Source organism: Scyliorhinus canicula, chromosome 17 (genome assembly GCF_902713615.1).
Source record: "Scyliorhinus canicula chromosome 17, sScyCan1.1, whole genome shotgun sequence".
In the NCBI taxonomy this organism is placed as follows: Eukaryota; Metazoa; Chordata; class Chondrichthyes; order Carcharhiniformes; family Scyliorhinidae; genus Scyliorhinus; species Scyliorhinus canicula.
In genome coordinates, this window is record NC_052162.1 from 111,122,233 (window position 1) to 111,128,112 (window position 5,880).

Here is a 5,880-nt window from a genome sequence, read left to right on the forward strand (position 1 = left end):
AACCTTCCTTTTATACAGGAATCTATAACCCTGCCTTTAAATCAGGAAGCTTCACCCTGCCTTTAAATCAGGAATCTAGCAACCTTCCTTTAAAACAGGAATCAATCACATTGCCTTTAAATCAGGAATCTATCACCCTTCCTTTAAATCAGGAATCTATCACCCTTCCTTTAAATCAGGAATCTATCACCCTGCCTTTAAAACAGGAACCTGTCACCCAGCCTTTAATTCAGGAATCCATTACCCCATCTTTAAATCAGGAATCTATCACCTGCCTTTCAATCAGGATCCTGTTACTCTGACTCTAAATTAGGAACCTGTCACCCAACCTTTAAATCAGGAATCTATCACCCATCCTCTAAATCAGGAATCTATCCCCCTGCCTTGACATCAGGAACCTGTCACCCTGCCTTTATATCAGGAATCTTTCACCTTGCCTTTCAATCAGGAAGCTATCACGCTGCCGTTAAATCAGGATCCTGTCACCCTGCCTTGAAATCAGCAATCTATCACCCTGCCTTCAAATCGGGAATCTATATCCCTGCCTTTAAATCAGGAAGCTATCACCCTGCCTTTAAATCAGGAATCTATCACCCTTCTTTTAATTCAGGAATCTATAACCCTGCCTTTAAATCAGTAATATATCACCCTGCCTGTAAATCAGGGATCTATCACCCATCCTTAAAAACAGGATTCTAGCACCCTTCCTTTAAATCAGGAATCTATCACCCTTCGTTTAAATCAGGATCCTGTCACCCTGCCTTTAAATCAGGAATCTATAACCCTGCCTTTAAATCAGGAATCTATCACCCTGCCTTTAAAACAGGAATCTATCACCCTGCCTTTAATCAGGAATCTATCACCCTGCCTTTAAATCAGGAATCTATCACCCTGCCTTTAAATCAGGAATCTATAACCATGCCTTTAAATCAGGAATCTATCACCCTTCCTTTAAATCAGGAATCTATCACCCTGCCTTTAAATCAGGATCCTGTCACCCTGCCTTTAAATCAGCAATCTATCACCCTGCCTTTAAATCAGGAATCTATCACCCTTCCTTTAAATCAGGAATCTATCACCCTTCCTTTAAATCAGGAATCTATAACCCAGCCTTTAAATCAGGAATCTATCACCCTGCCTTTAAATCAGGAATCTATAACCCTGCCCTTCAATCAGGAATTCATCAGCCTGCCTTTAAATCAGGAACATGTCACCCAGCATTTAAATCAGGAATCTATCACCCTTCCTTTAAAACAGGAATTTATCACTCTTCCTTTAAATCAGGAATCTATACCCCTGCCTTTAAATCAGGAATCTATCACCCAGCCTTTAAATCAGGAACCTGTCACCCTGCCTTTAAAACAGGAATCTATCACCCTTCCTTTAAATCAGGAATCTATCACCCTTCCTTTAATTCAGGAATCTATCACCTGCCTTTCAATCAGGATCCTGTTACTCTGACTTTAAATTAGGAACCTGTCACCCAGCCTTTAAATCTGGAATCTATCAACCTTCCTTTTATTCAGGAATCTATAACCCTGCCTTTAAATCAGGAATCTATCACCCTGCCTTTAAATCAGGAATCTAGCACCCTTCCTTTAAAACAGGAATCTATCACATTGCCTTTAAATCAGGGATCTATCACCCTTCCTTTAAAACAGGAATCTATCACCCTGCCATTAAATCAGGAATCTATCACCCTGCCTTTAAATCAGGAATCTATCACCCTGCCTTTAAAACAGGAATCTATCACCCTGCCATTAAATTAGGAACCTGTCACCCAACCTTTAAATCAGGAATCTATCACCCATCCTTTAAATCAGGAATCTATCATCCTGCCTTCAAATCAGGAATCTATAACCCAGCCTTTAAATCTGGAATCTATCAACCTTCCTTTCATTCAGGAATCTATCACCCTGCCTTTACATCAGGAACCTGTCACCCTGCCTTTATATCAGGAATCTTTCACCTTGCCTTTCAATCAGGAAGCTATCACGCTGCCGTTAAAACAGGATCCTGTCACCCTGCCTTTAAATCAGCAATCTATCACCCTGCGTTTAAATAAGGAATCTATCACCCTTCCTTTAGGACAGGAATCTCTCACCCTGCCCTTAAATCAGGGATCTATCACCCTTCCTTCAAATCAGGAATCTGTCACCTGTCCTTTAAATTAGGAATCTATTACCCAGCCTTTAAATCAGGAATCTATAACCCTCTCTTTAAATCTGGAACTTGTCACCCATCCTTTAAATCAGGAATCCATCATCCTGCCTTTCATTCAGGAATCAATCACCCTGCCTTTCAATCAGGAATTTATCAGCCTTCCTTCAAATCGGGAATCTATCACCCTTCCTTAAAATCAGGAATCTATACCCCTGCCTTTAAATCAGGAATCTATCACCCAGCCTTTAAATCAGGAATCTATCACCCTGCCTTTAAATCAGGAATCTATCACCCTTCCTTTAAATCAGGAATCTATCACCCTTCCTTTAAATCAGGAATCTATAACCCTGCCTTTAAATCAGGAATCTATCACCCTGCCTTTAAATCAGGAATCTATAACCCTGCCTTTAAATCAGGAATCTATACCCCTGCCTTTAAATCAGGAATCTATCACCCAGCCTTTAAATCAGGAACCTGTCACCCTGCCTTTAAATCAGGAATCTATCACCCTGCCTTTAAAACAGGAATCTATCACCCTGCCATTAATCAGGAATCTATAACCCTGCCTTTAAATCAGGAATCTATCACCCTTCCTTTAAAACAGGAATCTATCACCCTTCCTTTAAATCAGGAATCTATCACCCTTCCTTTAATTCAGGAATCTATCACCTGCCTTTCAATCAGGATCCTGTTACTCTGACTTTAAATTAGGAACCTGTCACCCAGCCTTTAAATCTGGAATCTATCAACCTTCCTTTTATACAGGAATCTATAACCCTGCCTTTAAATCAGGAAGCTTCACCCTGCCTTTAAATCAGGAATCTAGTCAAACTTCCTTTAAACAGGAATCAATCACCCTGCCTTTAATCAGGAATCTATCACCCTTCCTTTAAATCAGGAATCTATCACCCTTCCTTTAAATCAGGAATCTATCACCCTGCCTTTAAATCAGGAACCTGTCACCCAGCCTTTAATTCAGGAATCCATTACCCCGTCTTTAAATCAGGAATCTATCACCTGCCTTTCAATCAGGATCCTGTTACTCTGACTTTAAATTAGGAACCTGTCACCCAACCTTTAAATCAGGAATCTATCACCCATCCTTTAAATCAGGAATCTATCCCCTGCCTTGACATCAGGAACCTGTCACCCTGCCTTTATATCAGGAATCTTTCACCTTGCCTTTCAATCAGGAAGCTATCACGCTGCCGTTAAATCAGGATCCTGTCACCCTGCCTTGAAATCAGCAATCTATCACCCTGCCTTCAAATCGGGAATCTATATCCCTGCCTTTAAATCAGGAAGCTATCACCCTGCCTTTAAATCAGGAATCTATCACCCTTCTTTAATTCAGGAATCTATAACCCTGCCTTTAAATCAGTAATATATCACCCTTCCTTTAAATCAGGGATCTATCACCCATCCTTAAAAACAGGATTCTAGCACCCTTCCTTTAAATCAGGAATCTATCACCCTTCGTTTAAATCAGGATCCTGTCACCCTGCCTTTAAATCAGGAATCTATAACCCTAACTTTAAATCAGGAATCTATCACCCTTCCTTTAAAACAGGAATCTATCACCCTGCCTTTAAATCAGGAATCTATCACCCTGCCTTTAAATCAGGAATCTATCGCCCTGCCTTTAAATCAGGAATCTATAACCATACCTTTCAATCAGGAATCTATCACCCTTCCTTTAAAACAGGAATCTATCACCCTGCCTTTAAATCAGGATCCTGTCACCCTGCCTTTAAATCAGCAATCTATCACCCTGCCTTTAAATCAGGAAACTATCACCCTTCCTTTAGAACAGGAATCTATCACCCTTCCTTTAAATCAGGAATCTATAACCCAGCCTTTAAATCAGGAATCTATCACCCTGCCTTTAAATCAGGAATCTATAACCCTGCCCTTCAATCAGGAATTCATCAGCCTGCCTTTAAATCAGGAACATGTCACCCAGCATTTAAATCAGGAATCTATCACCCTTCCGTTAAAACAGGAATTTATCACTCTTCCTTTAAATCAGGAATCTATACCCCTGCCTTTAAATCAGGAATCTATCACCCAGCCTTTAAACCAGGAACCTGTCACCCTGCCTTTAAAACAGGAATCTATAGCCCTTCCTTTAAATCAGGAATCTATCACCCTTCCTTTAATTCAGGAATCTATCACCTGCCTTTCAATCAGGATCCTGTTACTCTGACTTTAAATTAGGAACCTGTCACCCAGCCTTTAAATCTGGAATCTATCAACCTTCCTTTTATTCAGGAATCTATAACCCTGCCTTTAAATCAGGAATCTATCACCCTGCCTTTAAATCAGGAATCTAGCACCCTTCCTTTAAAACAGGAATCTATCACATTGCCTTTAAATCAGGGATCTATCACCCTTCCTTTAAAACAGGAATCTATCACCCTGCATTTAAATCAGGAAGCTATCACCCTGCCTTTAAATCAGGAATCTATCACCCTGCCTTTAAAACAGGAATCTATCACCCTGCCATTAAATTAGGAACCTGTCACCCAACCTTTAAATCAGGAATCTATCACCCATCCTTTAAATCAGGAATCTATCATCCTGCCTTCAAATCAGGAATCTATAACCCAGCCTTTAAATCTGGAATCTATCAACCTTCCTTTCATTCAGGAATCTATCACCCTGCCTTTACATCAGGAACCTGTCACCCTGCCTTTATATCAGGAATCTTTCACCTTGCCTTTCAATCAGGAAGCTATCACGCTGCCGTTAAATCAGGATCCTGTCACCCTGCCTTTAAATCAGCAATCTATCACCCTGCGTTTAAATCAGGAATCTATCACCCTTCCTTTAGGACAGGAATCTCTCACCCTGCCCTTAAATCAGGGATCTATCACCCTTCCTTCAAATCAGGAATCTGTCACCTTTCCTTTAAATTAGGAATCTATTACCCAGCCTTTAAATCAGGAATCTATTACCCTCTCTTTAAATCTGGAACCTATCACCCAGCCATTAAATCGGGAATCTATAAACCTGCCTTTCATTCAGGAATTTATCACCCTGCCTTTCAATCAGGAATTTATCAGCCTTCCTTCAAATCGGGAATCTATCACCCTTCCTTAAAATCAGGAATCTATACCCCTGCCTTTAAATCAGGAATCTATCACCCAGCCTTTAAATCAGGAATCTATCACCCTGCCGTTAAATCAGGAACCTGTCACCCTGCCTTTATATCAGGAATCTTTCACCCTGCCTTTCAATCAGGAAGCTATCATGCTGCCGTTAAATCAGGATCCTGTCACCCTGCCTTGAAATCAGCAATCTATCACCCTGCCTTCAAATCGGGAATCTATAACCCTGCCTTTAAATCAGGAAGCTATCACCCTACCTTTAGATCAGGGATCTATCACCCTTCCTTTAAATCAGGAATCTATCAACCTTCCTTTCATTCAGGAATCTATCACCCTGCCTTTACATCAGGAACCTGTCACCCTGCCTTTATATCAGGAATCTTTCACCTTGCCTTTCAATCAGGAAGCTATCACGCTGCCGATAAATCAGGATCCTGTCACCCTGCCTTTAAATCAGCAATCTATCACCCTGCGTTTAAATCAGGAATCTATCACCCTTCCTTTAAAACAGGAATCTATCACCCTTAGAATCTACCCTTTAAATCAGGAAATCTATAACACCTGCCTTTAAATCAGAATCTATAACCCTGCTTTAAATCAGGAATCA